We start from the raw sequence: 21,362 nt of genomic DNA, 5'->3' as shown, positions 1-21,362 counted from the left end.
TTTTCCTTTCCATTAAATAAATCCTCCTTAACGCAAATTTTCCATCCATAGTCCTTCCAAAATAATTATTAGATACTCACATTAGATGATGGGAGATTCATTAATGCCTCCCTTCTAACAAGTCTTGGGCTATCGACATCAGCACATTATCTAGGTTCAAGGCTAGAGTCCTTATTAGTACATTGAGGCTTGTATGCATCAATGACAAGTTCTCTTGCCGACAATCATGGGAATAGATCAATGTCCCTTGACTGTTGGATCTTGCAAGTGGCTCGACATCAACTCATCTATTCAGACTTTGCAACATGTACTTGGGTACCTTGGCACTCGTTGACATTAATGGAGAATTTTCCTCACATTGGTTAATGATATTCATTAATGGATGGTAATCTAATGACTTCTCTTCATTCTTTACAAGAACACATTTATTCGCATGACCAGAATTGTACCATCGATTTTAGTAGCAGGTGAAGACTATATCATTTCAGCATTTTGTAACGAATACAACAAATTTAGCAGTAGAAATAAAGAATCCACTTTCACCGCCTCATCCACCATTTATGCAACCAAGAAGCAGATGGGAATTCTACATTCTATTCCATGATCCAGAAACAGCTACAACTTCTTTGCATATGCACAGTTTGTCCACTTCCTTGGTAAGTAAAGGTATGTTCTTTTCTAGATTTTAATCATAGAATTTCTTAAATACTGAAATTATAATTTTTGGAAAATACTTCTCCATATTTCCTTTCTCATTAAAAAAAAGAAAAGAAGAAAATTGTAAAGACCTTTAGTTTGGGGGGGGCGGGTGGGCAGGGACATCCATTTATGATCATTCTTCATATCACCTCATTCCACCCTAACATACTTGTGCTAATCATTATGATTGCATTATGGTTCAAATGTTATGTGATTCACAAATAAAGACAAAATGATGAGCATATTAAATGGTTGTTTCAAAGATGCATTCTTAAATATGTTCAATGAATCTTGCTGCAACAAAAAGAAACAAGGTATTGAAACATAAGAAACAATACCAATTAAAATTTTGTTTTCCCACAAGAACCAACCAAACGTGTTTCAATTCAATATATGACAAGGAATACTTGGAAAAAGAAATGAAATTGTCAAATGAAAAGTTTAAGGACAATTTATATAAGCCAATCTCATTCAAAAAAAAATCATGACTAAGCAATGTAGTAGATTACATGCGGACATGCAATAATGCTAGTTGGTGGGTATGTAGAGCCTCCAAAATGTATTCAAAATATCATCCACTTTCACCTTTATCACCACAATTTCACTCACATGTCGCAACTCCATGACCATATAACCTTTCATTAGCCTTCATTTTCATAATTATATGTCTTCCATTTGTGTTTTCCAAAAGCTAAGGATTTCTAGCATTTTAAGTGTTTTTATGGTTAAAACTTCGAAAAATGATATATACTTGCTAATAGTTAAAAGTGGCTTGATTTTCATGACATGTGTAGGTCATTTGGAAGCTTCCAAGGCACCCTTAAGTGGCCTCCAATCCTAAAATTCGAATTCCCTTCAAGATATGGAAGGAGATTTGGATAAAGGTCAAAGAGGATATGTGTCTCATCATTACCTATTTGAGAACTCTATGAGATTGTGTGTCTCATCATTACTTATTTGAATTGGAAGTCTATGAGATTTTCTAGGGATCTAAGGAGATAATAGTGGACCTCGATTACTGAGGTAGCTTCTTATGTTTTTGTATAAATAGGAGAGCCTCCTCCTTTCAAAGGCATGTGTAAAGTTGGCACTACAAGAAAAAAGGACATTGGTGAGGGGCGAAAAATGTCACCATAAGCTCATTGGTGACGGTCAAAAGAGCCTTTGTCACAAAAAATGAACGTCACCAAAGGTGGCGTCGCCAAAAGTATAGGTGTTGTAGTGACATTCAAATTATTTCACCAATAATGATTTATAATGACGGATAGTGACCGTCACCATTTCATATGATCAATGGTGACGAACCATAACCTCTGTCACCAAAAACTGAACGTCACTAAAAGTGGTGTCGCCAAAAGTATAGGTGTTGTAGTGACATTCAAATTCCGTCACCAATAATGATTTATAATGATGGATAGTGACCATCACCATTTCATATGAGCAATGGTGACTGACCATAGCCTCCATCACCAAAACCTGAACGTCACCAAAGGTGGCATTGCCAAAAGTATAGGTGTTATGGTGACATTCAAGGTCCATCACAGATATTGATTATAATGACAGATAGTGGCCATCATCGTTTCATATGAACACCAATAATTTATTGTGATGAATCTTTCATGACTGTCACTATTGTTGCATATATTGTTGGCATTATGGCACAGGTGTTGTCCTTGATGGCAACTCTCTCAGATGAGAGATCACATTATAATAGGTCTACAACAAAGAATGAAGAACGAAAGGTATACACACAGGTTCACCATCGATCAAGTCGCGTATACGTACACATGCACTTTCACAAGAGCAAAAGCGTGTATGCCTTGAAAAACTAAGTTTTTGGTCCGAAGTATTTGATCCATGGTATTGGTCCAAGGTATCGAGTGCAAGTTATTGACCCCACGTATTGGATCCAAGGTATTGATCCTAAGTGGTTTTTCTCCATGGTATTGAGCAAGGCCTAAGACTATAAATGGATGAGTAGATCATTAGGCTAAGGCACTCAAGTATTGAATATCTGATGAAGGATAAGATCTAGTATACAGGTTATTGGGTTATGGTGCATAGTTGGATTGAGGATGAACCTTAGTGCTTGATGAAGAATAAGATCTAATGATGGGTCAAGATCTTAAGGCCTGAAGTAAAGTATCATTATGTGGTTTGATCTTGAACATTCTAGATCTGAATACTGACGCATGTTCTTTATTATATAAATGTGATGATTTGGGTATGAATAAAGTTTGAAATAGTTGTGATGCTTTAAGTTAGCATTTCTAGATCTCTACACAGGTTGGCTTTGGTAAAACAACGTATACACGCTGGTTTAGCATACGGAAGTCACGTATACACAAGTTCCCTTTGATAAAAGTGTGTATACACGTTGGTTCGACACAACCAAGTAGCATATAGATTATGAGATTTGGTATTTGAAGTTGTTGTTGGGTATAGTGGTTGTTGCAGAGTTCTGGGTCCTGCTCTGTGTTCTGGTGACTATGTTTTGCTAATAGGGTTTCAGTGATTCAGTTGTTGGGTAATTTAGAGATTGATGGTGCAAATATAGTTGATGGGTGTATTGCAGTGATGATTGATTTTGTGCCTTGATGTTATTGATGGATCCAGTCTGAAAATTTATGAAACGTGGTCCCTAGAAGAAAGAGAAGGTTGTAGCCTGTTACACTAAAAAATGTCACCTTGACTACTTACAGTTAGTATGGCTCAAATCAACAGTCATGCTACCCTCTTAGGCAAGTCTTATGCCTTTGTTATCCATCTCAAACTCAAAGAAGAGAGAAAGTCTTGTAAAAACTATGTTTATCTATGGGGTCGCAGGTTCTCTCTAGCCTTACCTGCGGGGACGCAGGCCATGTTCACAAAAACTGCGTCCATGGACGCTCTGTATGTTAAAGGACAGGTGCGTCCTTCTGTAAAAGGAAAAATGCGCAAGTTTTATCTTGAAAAAGTTACTTGTGGTTACTTCTAGAACATTCTAGAGGTCGGTTTGATGAAATGGATGCGCCTCCAGTTGGTTCATGTATCTCTATTAAGAGGGAGCTTATCCCATCAATAAGGGAGCTATCCCACCCATAGAGGGGGATGATCCCATTGATAGTGGACCTGAATAACCTCTTTACAGCACTATAAATAAAGGCATTGAGCCAGAAGGAGGAGAGGTTGGAGCTATACATTTTCTTTGGGTAAATGCTGCAGGATTTAGGTCTTCCATTAGAACCTTTGTGAGGAGAGATTGTCTTTACATGATTCTACTTGGAAGTGGGTGAGCTTTGTCAAAGTAGAGGAAAACACTTGATGGACCCTGGGAGGAACTTGCACAACACCAAGGCCAGGTTGTAAGAGTTTCTTTGTTTCGTTATTAATACAAACTGGTTTATTTTTCTCAATAGCTTGTGTTAATGAGTTATTTCATGTGTTCCTTGGTCTGCATGTTGAATGTATGTTTTATTATATGAAATACAAGTGCTCGGTAATTGTTTGATTGTTTGTGGTTGCAGGAATTGACTTGAAGGAAGAGCTCATCCGGATTGGCAAGGACGAACTACAACAACAGCATTTTGGAATAAGGTAAGCCTAAACACTTGTACTTTTCATGTTGTAAAAGGTATATTTAGAGAAAGATCACTCCATTTTGTCTTGTTTGTCGCTAGCGAGTTTAGACTCCTAGGGAGGTCAGTTGTGTCAGCCCAAATGACTTTTTCCACCACGACAAATTGGCGACTCCGCTGGGGAATCCATTAATGAGAGAGTCTTTTCCTTTATATGAACTTTGCTTTGAGAAAATCATTTTTATTTTCTGGTTTTTGACTGTGAGAATTAGTATTTGGGTGGCTTAGCTTTAGATTTAGTTAGCTTTGGTTTTTCTTTCTTTTTCCAGAAGGACACACCCTCTGAGTACTGCACAGTGCGTCCTTGGACGCGCTGTTGCCGTCTACACAGAGCGGGCCCGCACCTGTGACAACGGGTGGCCTGCGTCTTCCTGTAAAAGTTAAGAAAATTCCATTTTTGCTTTAAATTGCTTTTAGATTTTGATTTTACTTAGTGTTTTCTGCCCAGATCCTTTAGTACCCTGTCAAGAATTCTCACCTGAACTGGTTTTGTGAGCTTTGAGTGTTTTAGTGGATTTCAACGAAGTTTAGACCTAGGGTTTGATTTTTGGATAGGTTCTGTAGTGACTTTGAACGTAGAAAGTTGTCCAGCCTTAGATCTCTCTGGTTAGTCAACCTTCTTAGAAGTCGGGCCTGTCGTAAAGTCTCCTTGTTTGAGCAGCTTGCCATTTAAGTTGTTTTGGGTCAAATTTCGAATTGCTTGTTTATAAAGTGTTGATTTCCATTTTACAAAAAGAACAAAAAGATTAGAATTTTGTTTTGGCTAGTTTTTGGTTCTGCAATAAGCTAGTCCTTGATTTGATTGTGATCAAGTAAAACACCTTAGAATAATCATTGTTAGTTTTGGCCTTGTTAGAATTGCTTAGAATAAATTTGCCTTTAGTTTGCTTATGAGTGGATTTTCATAGATTTTGATAGTTGTTAAAGATTGCTTTTTGGTTATATTAGTTTTATTTGCTTTATTAAAAGAAAAATACAAAAACATCTTCTTTAAAAAGTCTTGTTTCAAGTAGCTTTTTGTTTTTCAAAGAAGAAAAGAGTTTTTTCGTGCATGTAAAGAGAAGTTATGTTTTTATGCTTGGAAAAGAAAATCGAATTGTTTCTTTGATTGTCTTCAATTAAGAAGTTGCTTTTATAAAGATTGCATTCTCTCAACTTTTTAGTTAAAACAATTCATCGAAAAAGCAAAAGTAGTGGATAAATCATCCTAGGTGCATTTTGTAGTGGTTTCGAGTCGAGTCAACACACCACTAGTTTCACTTCCATCACCTTTTGACTTAAGAAACAACCTTAAAAGTAACGCTTAAATTAAAATTGAACTAGTAACTTTTATTTTCTAGGGCTCTGAAGCACCAACATAGCTTAGGCTAGGGTCTTGGAGTAGGTGAGTACTTAACTCTCCAAGACTATAAAACCAAACAGTTAGTCTATCTTGAGTAGAACAAATCCAATTGTTTCAGTTACATTCTGGGAAAGCTCCTCTTAAAGGAGAAGCACGAGCTCGTGTCCGAACCAGTGAGGGGATCATTCCTCCCTCGTTGGGAACGACGCCAGACAGTACGTATTAAAAACGGTAAACCTCGGATTAACCATTGTCGAGGAGCCAGGGGTCACTTATCGGTAAACCTTGGATTACTGTCAAGGAGCCGGTAAGGGGATTGAGCTTGTTACTCTGCCCTTGCGTGCTGTCGGAGTTTAGACTGTTCCCCCAGGTGTAATTGTTGTGATTGGTAACCTTAGTGGCCATAATATCTAGGATTCTATCCAAGGTGACGGTGGAGGGAAGGTCCCACTGTACCTGGAGCAGACGTCGGCTATACTCACTTGGATTTTCTGGGGGGTACGCTTCACTTCGAGACGGTTAAAGTGGAGGTACTTGGTCCAGTCTATTCATTAAGCAGGTTGTCGGCGTAACTGTTCCACCCGCCATTTCTGTACTGAATCCTGCGAGGTTGGACCTAATCACCAACTAGCGCTTTTGGTCCGGAAGATACTGTTTGTGTGTGCTTTGACACTCTAGATTATTTAGGCGTGTGCTTCAAATTTGTTTGGTTCTTTAGAAGACTTAGGTGGTTTGATTTGAAATTTTTTACTTTGTTTTCGTGTGTTGTAGTTAAAAATCATTAATTGTGGCGGAATTACCGAGACGGTCCCGTCGCATTGCGGGCCAGTCTCCTGAAGTTGTTTCTGTGGCCGAATTGTTGAGAAGATCCCGTGAACTCAGGGGTTCACCTCCTCGAGACGACCCCAGTAATTTAGAAGGTTTAAAGGTCCTTGTAACTCCTCCTAGTGACAGTAGAGTAGGTTCACCTGAAGAAGGAGAATCTTCCTTGGTAGTCCATCCAGATTACCAAAGTTTAGAAACAGGTTACAATCCCGAAGCTGTTACAGTTTCCGAGCTTGCTGGTAGTTTTTCATCTGCCAGTGAAACAGGCGAAGAACCTGAAATTTCCGAACCTGTTACTCCAACTCCTAGTGTTCCTGATTCACCAAGAATAGAAAGAATTATCACCGAAAATCTTCCTGTTGGGTTAATTGCTATAGAAGAACTTGTTCCAGAGGAAGAAATAGGCGTTTCTGATTCTGAAGATCTAATTACCCTTGATCTAAGGGAGCGTGAATCCATCTTTTACAGTCCTCCTAGAAGTGAACCTTGGTACCTTGCATTAACCAATTTTTTAGACAACTCAGTAGGTTTTTCTACACCTCGTACTCCTTTTCCACCCGGAGGAATTCATACTCCTGTAAATATGTCTGGTCAGTCATCTGTGTTTACGCAAAGTCCTGAATCATTTTTACATGGTGGTCCTTCTGTTCCTACTGGGTATCAATCACTTTCTGGTACCTTTGCGGGAGCATCTCCTCAACCCATTGATCATGGGTTATTAGTTGGAAACAGTGGTAATGTACCATTGAGTATAGGTGATGTTTATATGATGTCAGGTTCAACTCCCGTTAACCAACCTCAAGGTGGCCAATTACCGCCTGGGGGGCAACCTTCGTTAATGCCTGGGGGGCAACCTCAAGGTACTTCATTCGTGTCTGGGGGGCAACCTCAAGGGTATCAACCCCAAGGGTATCAACCCCAGCCTCAATATGTACCCCAAAGTCAACCTCAGTATCAATATCAACCTCAAGGATGGCAACCTCAAGGATGGCAACCCCAAGGGTATCAACCCCAAGGGTATCAACCTCAAGGATACCAACCTCAAGGTCAAGGTCAACCCCAGTACTCGTATTTACCTCAAGGTTATCAACCTACGGGTCAATACCCTGGTCAAGGTTATCAACCACCTCAAGGGCAATCATATGGGACTGCACCTTACAGTTATCAACCCTATCCTCAATACGGCTATGGATCTCAGTATCCTCAACCTGTTACGAGTCAGTACCCTGGATTGTTAACATGGGATCCGTCACAGGGTCAACAGATGTTGCAGCCAAGTATACAGTCGGTACCTCAAGCAGGACAACCTGTAGTTCCTGGTCCACCCCAGCAACCGCAACCTGTCCAGTCAAGTGTTCAGACCCCTGTAACTTCGGTAGTTACTCAGCCGCCAATTGCACCTGGTACTCCACCTCACACGGCTGCAGCAACTACCGCTACATCTACCATGCTTACTTCTGGAGTATCGGCAGCTCCGGTTTCTACTGTCCCTGTAACCACTCCTCAGACATCTGTACCGTTGTCTGGATCTACGGTCCAAACCACAGTCCAGATGCCTGTAGGCCAACCTGGTACAAGTACGGTTGTTACTACTCAACCTCAATTTGTTCAACCTCCGTACCAGGGACAGTATCAACCTGGGCAAGCTGCCCAACAACCGGTTTACCAGTATCAACCGTATCCTGGGTACACTTATCAACAACCTCAGCAACCCCAGTACGGTCCGGTTAATCCTGGTTTTCCAGGAGGATATAATATCCCCAATGCGACTCCTGTTCCTAGTTATCCTGGATATCCTCCTCCTGGGGCTGGTATTGTGACTCAGAGTTTTAGAGATCCTAACCGGCAGTTACCGTTTATTGCAACTTTAGATTTACCCGACTTGACGCGCCTAACGAACGATCCAATTCAATATCTTCAGTTCTGGCCGCCAATGCCAAATAAGTTGCCCAGCGATATACCCAAGTTCGAAGGTAAGTCTGGAGAGGATCCGTCCAATCACGTGATGACTTACCACCTCTGGTGTGCATCAAATTCCATCTCAGATGATTCCATCCGCTTACGTCTTTTCCAGCGTACACTCATTGGTCTCGCGGCCAAGTGGTACATTGAGTTGCCACGGGCCTCTTTTTACAACTTTAGCCAGTTAGCTACCTCATTCTTAACTCATTTTCAGTTACCAGTCAGATACGATAATGGTACAGAATTATTAACTTCGCTAAAACAATCGACATCCACGTACATTTCTGATCACATCCATGAGTGGAGACGTCGAAGGAGATTAGTGAAAGTTTTTATCCCGGACCAAATCTTAGCTGAATGGTTTGTCAAATCATTATTACCAAAATTACTGAAGATGTAGCTAAGGCCGGAGTAGTTACTGAGGAGCAAGTCATTGCTCAAGCACAATACCTTGACTTAGTTTACACTCAGTCGGGTACGTTACACGAGAAAATTCCGGATCTTCCAAGTCAAACCAAATCGCTGCTGCTCCTTCGGGATCTCATGCCGCTGATGGTATGATTGGTATCGTGACTACGAAGAGCAAGAAGAAGTCTTCCAAGGCTTCAACTACTCCAATTATCACTTTGCCTGATTCTCCGACAGGAGAGTCTTCTCCTGAACTCACCGCCGACATTCACGCCGTAGAGTCATCTACGGCCAAACCAAAAAACGGTGGAAAGAAGAAGGCCAAAGCAGACAAGGCTCCAAAGGAGAAAACAGAAAAATCGGAAACCAATGACGAAAAGCGCAAACCTCGTTATCCTTGTCTCATTTGTGAAGAAGATCATTTTACGAGAGACTGCCCTCATCGGGCCGAGGTAGTGAAAATAGTCAAAGGTTCTCCCACTCCTGCTGTGTTAAAGAATCCATTTCCAGAGCAGGAGAATAAGATGATAGGTTCTTCTTCGAATGCCAGTGAAGAACCCATTTTGATGATGTCTCATGTCAGGATTGCGACTCGATCGCAAGATTATGGTAGTAAGGCTCCTGTTGATGGTAAAGAAGCAGAATCTTCTCACTCTAACCCATCAACCTCAACTCCTGGTTCCGATCCACTACAGATCGAAAAACCTAACCCAGACTTAGTGATTAAGCCGCCCGCCAAGGGTGTACTTCGAAGGTCTGCTTTCAATCCACATGCGAGAGCAGCCCAGAATTACAACATTGTTGAAGACTTAGCTGTTTCACCTTCAGCAATGTCGGCACTCGAAGTGCTGCAATCATGTCCAGCGCAACGAAAATTGCTTTTGTCGGCTATTGGAGCTGTCGATGTTCAGGACCCGAACCTAATGATCTTTGATCTAGAAAATAGTACACCACGTCTCCCCCATCAAATGGCTTTCCAAATTCCAGTGATAGTCAAAAACAGGCCTATTCATCGGACTGTGATTGATGAGGGAGCTTCTACGTGTATTATGTCGATTCAATGTTGGAGATCGCTTGGTTCTCCTTCGTTGAACCAATCCCCCACCATCCTTAAGGCCTTTGATGGCCGTGGGTTCCGTCCGTTTGGTATTCTACAAGAATTGCCTATAGGGGTCGAAGGTAAAACCGTTAGTCTGGATGTGGAAGTGGTTGATGCCCCTCTAGACTACAACCTTCTTTTGGGTCGAAGTTGGTCATATGCTATGACAGCGGTCGTTTCATCGGTCTTCAGAGTCATTAAGTTTCCACATAACGGTAAGATCGTGACTATTGATCAGCTGACATACTTTTCATCCGACCCAACCTCTTCAGAAACTATCCAACATGTTGGTAAAACGACAATCCCTTATAGGGACATTGGTGTAGGTTTAGTTAAGGATTCCGGTTTACTGGGAACTTTTCCTCTCCCTCCACTCAATGCAGACCCTTCGTTTGCAACAATTCATATGATCACGTCAGAAAACATTATTTATGATGATCCTTGGTATGTTCCCTCTGACTCTGAGCTAGACTCACTCGGTGATGTTATGCCGTTGAGTCCGTATGAAATTGCTTATGAAGCTCTTATGTCTTTTACCGATTTTCATTCAACCGAACCGACCAAATGAATGTGGTCAGTGAAGAGTCACTTTTCACCTCACCTTTAGAACGGATAACGTTTCCCGAAGAAGTGTCATCTGACGAACAACTTCGCGAAATCCTAAGTGTAGATGATCTACCATGGGAAGATCTCCATCACAGATCTTCGTTTTTACCTAAGGGCGATGCATTTGAAAATGATTTTTCATCTATCTTTACCGCTGAATATGTCAAAGACGCTCAGGATCCAACGAAACATTCTGATTCAGAGCTGAATTTAGGGAATATTTCTCGTACTATTCCCATTGATATTTCAGTGAAGCCCGGAATCGAGGAGAACATTCATATAGGTGCCGCATGTACTGAAGAAGAAATCCAAACTTACAAGGCCCTATTCCAAGAATTCCGCGACGTGTTTGCCTGGTCCTACGAGGAAATGCCAGGAATCGATCCTGCCATTGTTGTTCATGAAATCAAAACCTACCCGGATGCTAAACCCATTCGGCAACGGTTGCGTCAGATTCACCCTCGAAAAGCAGCTGCAATTAAAGCAGAAGTCGAAAAGCTGTTGAAAGCAGGTTTCATTTATCCGATCCCGTTAACGGATTGGGTATCGAATATTGTTCCCGTCAATAAAAAACAAGGAACAATAAGAATCTGTATCGACTATAGGGATATCAATCGAGCTTGTCCAAAAGACAACTATCCTACGCCTTATATCGATCAAATAATTGATGATTGTGCCGGAAGTGAGATGTTTTCCTTCATGGATGGTTTCTCAGGCTATAATCAAATCAATATTCTACCTGCCGACCAACCAAAAACGGCATTCATTTGTCCATGGGGGACATTTGCTTATTGCAAATTACCTTTTGGACTTAAGAATGCCGGCGCTACTTTTCAACGGGCCATGTCTTATGCATTTCATGACATCAAGCACATTGTGCAACCCTATCTCGATGATTTGCCTGCTCATTCTTTACACCGAGCTGATCACCTTGTCCATTTACGAGCAATCTTTATGAGGTGTAGGCATTATCGAATTCGGTTGAATCCCCACAAGTGTGTTTTCTGTATAGAAACAGGTCGATTGCTGGGATTTGTTGTTTCCAAAGCCGGCATTCGCGTCGATCCCTCGAAAGTCGAGGCTATCATCCAATTGCCTCCTCCTTCGAGTTTGCGCCAACTCCAAAGTTTGCAAGGGAAAGCGAACTTTTTACGCCGATTCATCCCTAACTACGCCGAGGTCACTAAAGGTTTTACACGGTTGTTGAAACAGAACGTACAATTCTTTTGGGACGAGATTGCCCAACAATCTTTTGATGCACTAAAACACGCGTTGACCCATGCACCGTTATTGCATCCTCCCAACTACAACCAGGACTACTTCTTATACCTCGCAGCTTCGCATTCCACCATTGGAATGGTGTTAGTTCAAGAAGATGAATTCAAGGCAGAGCATGTGATATATTACCTTAGCAGAACCTTAAATCCAACTGAGTTAAAATATTCACATGTGGAGAAATTGGCCCTGGCAGCCGTTCAAGCTGTCCAGCGTTTTCGTCACTACATTCTTCTCCGCAAAACTACTGTTATTTCGGATTGCAACCCTATGATTTATATCTTGACAAAACAACTGCTAGGGGGCAAGTACTCTAAATGGATCGTCATCCTGCAAGAGTTCGACTTGGAGTTTGAGAAGTCCAAGTCTAAGAAATCTTTAGTCTTCGCGGAATTGATGTGTGATTTCCCGAGTGCTGACACAGAGACTGTGGCAGAGGAGTCCATTGCGGACGAATCTTTGTTTCTTATTAGCACTGTAGATCCGTGGTATGGGGATATAATCATCTATCTCCAAACCCAAACCTTTCGGCCTGAAGCTTCCAAGGAAGACCGTCGAAAAATTCGGTTTCAATCCCAGCAATACAGAATTATTGGAGATACACTTTATCGCCTGGGGGCAGACTTAGTTTTTCGACGTTGTTTAACTCACGACGAGGCTGAGAGAGTTTTGAATGATTGTCACTCTGGAGCATGTGGCGGTCATATGTCTGGGTATGCCACAGCTCAGAAGGTGTTGCGCGCTGGCTATTTCTGGCCGTCTATGTTTAAAGATTGTATCCTTGCCGTCAGAAAATGCCACAACTGTCAAGTGTTTGATCGAAAGATGCGCGCTCCACCTGCTCCTCTCCACCCTATAATTGCCGCTGGTCCATTCGCCAAATGGGGTATTGACTTTATTACTTGTAACCCTCACTCGGCCGGGGGGCATGCGTATATCATCCTCGCGGTTGATTATTTTACTAAGTGGGCCGAGGCGATGCCTACATTCGACGCAAGCGGCAAGACAGCTGCAGTTTTCGTATTCAATCATATCATAACTAGGTTTGGTGTCCCACAAGCAATCATTACTGACCATGGAAGCCATTTTCGAAATGTCATGATGACTGAGCTTACAAGCCAGCTTGGTTTGCGCCACGATAGCTCTACTCCTTATTATCCGCAAGCCAACGGTTTGGTTGAGTCAATCAACAAAGTTCTAGTCATCATGATTCGACGGATCATTGGTATCCATCGAACGAATTGGCATAACATGTTATTTTCGGCGCTATGGGCATATCGAACTTCAGTGAAAAATTCAACAGGTTTCACCCCTTTTCAGCTAGTTTATGGCTTAGAAGCTGTGTTACCTATTGAATGCGAAATCCCATCACTTCAAATGGCTGTCGAATTACTTCCAGCTACTTCCGAAGAGGAGAAACGGTTGTTATACTTGGCTAAATTAGATGAGACTCGACGTGACGCTACTTTAGCTATCGAGACTCACGCAAAACGAATGAAAGCTCAGTACGATAAAAATGTAACTCCTCGAAGTTTTTCGGAAGGAGACCTAGTACTATTATATGATCAAGCTAACGATAAGCTAGGTGCCGGAAAATTCGTTCCCATGTGGCATGGGCCCTACATTGTAAAGCGAAAGCTAGCAAAAGGGGCTTATGAGTTAGTTGATTTTGATGGGGACTCTTTGGGTAAACCCAGAAATGGACTTTACCTAAAGAGGTATTATGCTTAAAATGATGGGTATGGAGAAATTTTTAGATAGGTTAGATTTTCTTTCTAGCTAGCAAGTGTGTTAGTTTAGTCAGTGTGCTTAGCTTAGCGAGTGTGGTTTTTCGTCATTATTCTGGCTTATCTTGGTTTTACTCTTGATATTGTAGATGTCGACGCCTCTCCAAACATACATTGGATTTGCTGATGGTGCTTGTCGTAGTACACGGAATATCTCTTCCGCAGCTTGGGTTATCTATTCACCCTCTGACGAGTTAGTTTCTATGCATGGGGTAAGCCTCGGTCAAACAACGAATAACATTGCAGAATACAGTGCAGTGGTTGAATTATTATCCGAATCTATTTCATTTGGAATTCGACGTTTGATTGTGAGGTTAGATTCTGAACTTGTTGTATTACAGCTTAATAGAGTTTATGCCATTAGAAATCCTGTGTTGTTAAGGTTGTTTTTGAGAGTGCGTCTCTTGGAACGTGAATTTGATTACATTGAATATCAACATATTCCAAGGTCCCTGAATACATTAGCAGATGCAATTGCTTCTCGAGTGTTGGACAGACATTTATAATAATCATGCAAGTAAATTTAAAGACATTTCATCATACATGTTAAACAAGATAAGCCGGTAATAGTGATATATATAGATAGAAGTGTGTCCAAAAATATATACATCGTCTTCGATCATAGGTTGAAAACACCTTATGATCGGCAAAATGATAGTACAAAAAGTCAAAAATGTCACATGTGACTACAAAAGTGACTAGTCAATCACTGGTGGTGCTCTCTGTACGACACCACTGCGCGGGCTACCTTGCGCAAAAATCTCCTAAACGGTCCAGGGACCGCGACTACAAAACGCTGAAGCCTGATAGGAATGTCGTCCATAGTAGTCTCAGGTATGTCTACCGTGAGACGATCTAGGTCATGCTCCAACTCAGCTAGTACGTCTGCAGCCGCGTCCTGTGGGGCCGGTGCCGGTGCAGCTGGATGTCGTCTATCATAAGGCCGGAGATTGGCTGGACGCTGTGGGCCAACATCTGCATTTTGAAAATTTTACTGTTAGTTTGAGACGATATATATGAAAAATAAAAAAATACATAACTAGAAAACTTGTGAAAATAAAAGTACCTCTGTCGTCCCATTGTTCTCCCTGTGGAAGAACCATGTCCGGATCACCTCTGAAATCCATTCCGGCATATGGAAAGTCTTGTATCACAAAAAGCTGGCCCTCTAACCAGTCAAAGTAACTGTCTGAGAATCGAACCACTGCCGCGCCCTCGTCAGGATGCCGGGCCATCACCGCAACCCATCGAATCAGCTTTGGCTGCCGAGGACCCAAATCATCAACAGTGAGTTGCTGAGGGATCAGCATTGGAACTCTCTCCAAGGCAAAGCTCACGACTATAGGCCCATATCCAAAAGTCTTTAGTCGTCCGTTCTTTGCCTTGGTCAGTTGGCTCTTCATATGAGCCGACACAGCTTCACACCAGTTGAAGATGGTGCCTTGGTAACAGTCAACTGCCATCCGCATTTGGGATCCGGAAGCAATGTGCAAAGCGGCCGCGCCGCAAATTCTGGTGACCGTGAACGCAATGACCTTGAGTTCCGGCAGAGCGATGTGTTTTATCTCTACGCCTTTTTTATGGCGAGTCCCAGGTCTGCACCACTCCTCGCGGAGATCATCAAGGGATTGGCCACCCGGCCTGGTCCCCGCAAGATTGAGTTGCTCACCTCTGTTTGGCAAGCCAGTAAGAAAGTATACATCCGAGCGCTCTATCTCGAGCTGATGCCCTCCTATGTAAAAGCATTGATCTTGAACGTTCCATCGCTCAACCAGCCATTCCAAGAATCTTACCTGGCCCCTCATGCCCGGTATGGTCCAATATTTGTATAACCCGCATGTTCTTAGGGCATCCAGAGAGGGTTGGTGGTTTATTGCAGCTTCATCTTCCTCTACGTGCTCTCTCTCTCTCCAGTCTAACATGATTAATGCCCTGCATATAAAAAAAGACAATTAGAAATTGATTTGAAGAATTTTGGTGGTTTTTTGAGGGAGTTGGGGTTTTCAAATGCGCACTTCTCGGAGGACGCACCCCAGCTTTATAGCACAGGGCGTCCGGACGCAGCTGGCCTGAAGGCGGGCTGCGTCCCCCGACCATTTTCCCGTGTGAGAAAAAGTCGGGGGACGCAGGTCACCCGAAGGGCACCTGCGTCCGCCGAGAGGCGCATTTTGAACCCAAAACCCCCCCAAAAAATGAAACAGAGACCTAAAACTTAATTCTAAACGGATAGAAATGTAGAGTAGGATGTGTAAAATACCTGGATGAAGCGGCGTTCGATTCCGACGGTCAGATTTTCCGCAGCGACCACGGGAAGTTTCTTGTCAAAAGCTCCTTTTTCAACCTCCAAAGTCAAACGGTAAAAATGACATGGTAAAAGGTCTTTTTATAGGTTTTTTGGGTGAATGAGTTCATTTTTTACCATGAAAAGATGTTTTTCGACGTATTTTTGCCTATTTTAAACAGGTATGAGTAATGTGTCGCTTTTGTGCAGGACAAAGGGATTTCGAGGGAAATTGTAATTCTCACAAATAAAAATATCAGAGTCATCTTTTAAGCCCTTTTCTGACTCCTAAAACATGAAAAGATCGCCGAGTGTTTCTTTCACACTCGTTAAAACGGAATTAAAAGACGGTCCCCTTTTAGCTCTTTTCTGACCGTAAAATCAGGAAAAGATTGCCGGGTTTTTGTCGTTTCAAACTCGATAAGGAAATAAAACGACGTGTCTTTGATCGCTTTTTACTTTTCAGGTTGACGACACTATCATGAAAGTACTCCTTGGTCGCAAGATCAAGCGGTTCCCCCAGGTATTATTTTATACTTTTTCGGGCTTGAGGGACACAAATTTACGAAAAAGTTCAACGTGGAGTTTCCTTAAGTTTTTCAGACTCTCTAAAAATGAAAAACGCCGAGTTTCTCCTATACTGGGCTCGTTAAACTTTTACAGTAAAGGACCTGTTCAATTACAAACAGGAACGAACCACTCCTTCCTAGGGTTCGAATTTAAACTAGGTTGGACTCGTCCGAAGGATGAGCTTATAACCAAGCATATGTTATCCTCCTCAAGCTTGTTAAAAATAAAGAGGTACTTGCCAGAAATGGTGGGGGAAAAGAGAGAAGAATGAACCTATTTGTCACCTTTTGTCTCAAACGAAACTTTATTACCACTCTTGAACACGACACTTTTGCATTTCACCTGGGTTGGGAAATCTTTTACCTCACAGTTGACTAAATCACTTTGAAAATCTTTAACTGGGTTCAGGGATTAACTTTGAGTTATTCGTCACCAAACCATCTGTCGTGTCGTTATGTGTTCAAGAGGTCTGCAAGCAAAACTTTCATCTGCAAAATACTTATCATCCATTTGACCATCCCTGAGTCAGTCCTTACAGCAACATTTCTTCAACTTGAACAATGATTTCGTGTTGCAGGCTTGCCTGCAACGAGTCACTTTCTATCGACATCGACACATTATCTAGAAAGATGACTTAGGAATCGACAGTACCTTGAAGTCTGCATGCATCAATGGCAGGTTTCTCGCCTTTGACGACAGTTTACATCATTGACTTTCGATCAAAGGATTCCGTGAAGTGTTCGACATCAGAACATCTATTCACATTTCACGGGTTGTGCTTGGTACTTTGAGAACCATTGACATTACTGGTGGTCTCTCTCACGCTTGTTAACAGTTCACATCATCGACTGGTAATCAAGTGGTTTCTAACATGTTCGACATCAAATCATTTAATCACATGCTTAGAATCGTACCAATTCGGGAAGTAGAAGTGAAGACCCTGGATCTAGTTTCTACCATCCAGGCTGCGAGGAGTTTTGTATTCATTATCTATGTAGACTAATCATAAACAGATGGCTGCGTCCATACTGTGTCTACAAAAGTCTATAAAAATGATGTACTGCAAGATCATTCCTGTATCAGAATAGTTAGTCCATTAGTTAAAGTTTTGAATCTGAGTATGGGAATGCCTACCTCAGTGATGATATAATCTTATACATGTATTTTGTGTTGAAAATTGCAGGTTCCAACCAGGTCATCCACAAGTCAATCCTTGAAATGATAAAGCGCTTCACCCTTCCTAGAATTACAAAACACCAATCTATTCCAGGCTTCGCACTTTAGGGGGCAATCTGTTACACTAAAAAATGTCACCTTGACTACTTACAGTTAGTATGGCTCAAATCAACAGTCATGCTACCCTCTTAGGCAAGTCTTATGCCTCTGTTATCCATCTCAAACTCAAAGAAGAGAGAAAGTCTTGTAAAAACTATGTTTATCTCTGGGGTCGCAGGTTCTCTCTAGCCTTACCTGCGGGGACGCAGGCCATGTTCACAAAAACTGCGTCCATGGACGCTTTGTATGTTAAAGGACAGGTGCGTCCTTCTATAAAAGGCAAAATGCGCAAGTTTTATCTTGAAAAAGTTACTTGTGGTTACTTCTAGAACATTCTAGAGGTCGGTTTGATGAAATGGATGCGCCTCCAGTTGGTTCATGTATCTCTATTAAGAGGGAGCTTATCCCATCAATAAGGGAGCTATCCCACCCATAGAGGGGGATGATCCCATTGATAGTGGACCTGAATAACCTCTTTACAGCACTATAAATAAAGGCATTGAGCCAGAAGGAGGAGAGGTTGGAGCTATACATTTTCTTTGGGTAAATGCTGCAGGATTTAGGTCTTCCATTAGAACCTTTGTGAGGAGAGATTGTCTTTACATGATTCTACTTGGAAGTGGGTGAGCTTTGTCAAAGTAGAGGAAAACACTTGATGGACCCTGGGAGGAACTTGCACAACACCAAGGCCAGGTTGTAAGAGTTTCTTTGTTTCGTTATTAATACAAACTGGTTTATTTTTCTCAATAGCTTGTGTTAATGAGTTATTTCATGTGTTCCTTGGTCTGCATGTTGAATGTATGTTTTATTATATGAAATACAAGTGCTCGGTAATTGTTTGATTGTTTATGGTTGCAGGAATTGACTTGAAGGAAGAGCTCATCCGGATTGGCAAGGACGAACTACAACAATAGCGTTTTGGAATAAGGTAAGCCTAAACACTTGTACTTTTCATGTTGTAAAAGGTATATTTAGAGAAAGATCACTCCATTTTGTCTTGTTTGTCGCTAGCGAGTTTAGACTCCTAGGGAGGTCAGTTGTGTCAGCCCAAATGACTTTTTCCGCCACGACATAGCCTTCTGCAGGTAGAAGCCTGTGTGCTGGTATAAGACTGCGCCAATACAAAAAATTGTAAGAGAAGTTTCTTATTATTAAAAAGAAGATAGAAACAATTGTAGCAGGTGGTTTTCACCCACATTAGGTTTCCACCTTATATCTTGTGTTCATTGTCTATTTTGTTTTACTGCACTTGGTTACTGTTTATATGATTCTGATGCACTGATTAAAGATAAACATATGATGAATTAACTGAATCATAAGTTTTCTAGATATACGCTAGTTTCCTTAAACACAGTCGCATATACACGCGTGTTCCATTAACTAAAGTAGCATATATGAATCTGATTATGGAAATGAAAACTTATTATTGCTAAATACTGATTCACCCCCCCTCTCAATATTATTTCCAACATATATATGGTGACGTTCTTTGACCATCACCAAAAGCCACATTACCATAAGTATAGGTGTTGTGGTGACATTCAAGGTCCATCACGAATAATGACTATAATGACGGACATGTCCTGTCATCATTTCATATCAATAACAACGATTTATGGTTACAGACCTTTGGGGGTCATCACTATTGATGCGTATATATGGTGGCGTTCGTTGACCATCACCATTTCATATTTGGTGACGGTCAAAAAATGTCACCAAATCTCATTGTTGATGGTCAATAGAGCCTCCGTCACAAAAAATTGATCTTCGCCATTGCATATGGATATCAGGGCATGATGGAATCAAACCAACAACCTCCTACTTGTAAAGTAGGTGCTATTCCATTGAGCTAGCACCCTTTAAAGAATTAGACTTATAGTCTTGGCAATATTTTACTAAACAAGCAAAGCAACATCACTATTGTCATTACAGATAACTGAAATTTTGGAAGTGGTCTAACAGTTAGAGCTTATTTGTAGGGAAGACCCATCAATACCATCGATTTTTTTTTCCACGGTCTGTTGTGTCTCTATATCCAAATCAGATAGCTTGTTATTCTCAAGTTCTACCTTACAAGTGTTGATTTCTGGCTCATCCTTTAAAACACAATTCTACCACTCTATTTGATTTTGTTTTCTCAAGAGAATTGGTAGGACCTTCCCATCCTCTATTTTACATCAATCAATAACCATTCATCAATGATATAAATAATAACAGATACACAACAAAGGCTAAAGATGCACTTTTTGTATACCTATGTTCTAGGAATCATCTGACCTTACTGGTGCAAAGAGCTCACCCTGAAAAAATAGCATCCATGTGGAATTTACAAAACCAATCAAAATATGAACATCCTTTTAATTAATAAAATCTCTGACTTAAAATAAAAGTGGCCTAGAATTGAATGTTATATCAACCATGTCAAGTAACTAACATTAGGTGAGAAATACAAGCCATGCATATTGGATTAGCGAAATAATTGATGTGATAATTCTCAAAATAAAACAGATGAATTACAACTAAGAAACACAAATAAATGAATTACAACTAAGACATGAGGTTTCGCTTTCAACTTTGTTGTTAAATAACTCTTATTTATGTCACATTCCATTAAACTTTTTCTGATACCAGGTGGAAGTGGTATTGTAACATTAACCTTTGATAGAGTCTATGTCCATGACTACTTCTCAAGATCCACTCCATTACCAGCATTTGGGGCTAGATAAGATACATGCAAAACCCATCAACATGAAAATGAAATCTACATCCTTGTAAAAAAATGGGAGGGAAAAAAAAATCCACAAATTGAAACAGACTGTAGGATAACTCATTCCTACAACATGATTATCCTATCATGAACAATAAAAAAGGAAATCAAGAGAAATATAATTTTTGCCACATTTTGACAATCATTTCCTTTTGCATATTCTATGAGCAATTGATGAAAAAAGTTAGCTAAAGCTTGTCAACATCAAGATTATAGTGAAACATAAAGGAACCACTGCAACACATATAATCCTAAACATAAGTATCTATACATATAAGTATTTATTGAGGACATTGTATTTTGTGGAAATATGGAAACCAAATCTTTGAAATAACACAATTTATGTTACCACTACCTTACAAAGTTCATTCATTCGAGTATTTACGAAGTCCATTCAAGAATTTCTTCAAAGTTCAAAGTTCAAACAATTAACATGTAGCCTCAAAAATCTCAGATTTGAAAAAGAGATAACCCAAAGATGTAGAGTATATATCTCATATTTATATATCCTAATTTCCATACATTGAAATGACACTTTTTAGCATACTATTGCGAATTCAACCCAAAATGCTAGAAAAATATATTGATGGTTATTTTTGTTAAAAATGGAAACTAGGCCCAAATTCCACTTTGAACAACTTCTTTGGGGAATATAATTGTATCATGAATTCCTCTTTTCGAGAGGACCAAAATCAATCTAAATGTCGTCAAATTTGGATAAGTAGAAGTGGAATTTTGAGTTTAGGTTTCTCTCATGTAAATTATTTATGTTGGCCTCAACTATATGTCGACTTAAGAAGATCAAAAGTCATGTCCCCTCAGCTCCACTGAATCGTATATATAGAGGAT

The sequence above is a fragment of the Pinus tabuliformis genome, chromosome 2_2, assembly GCF_031772625.1.
Source record: "Pinus tabuliformis cultivar Carrire ecotype Pingquan chromosome 2_2, CPIR1, whole genome shotgun sequence".
NCBI classification, from domain to species: Eukaryota; Viridiplantae; Streptophyta; class Pinopsida; order Pinales; family Pinaceae; genus Pinus; species Pinus tabuliformis.
This window is presented reverse-complemented; position numbering follows the sequence as displayed.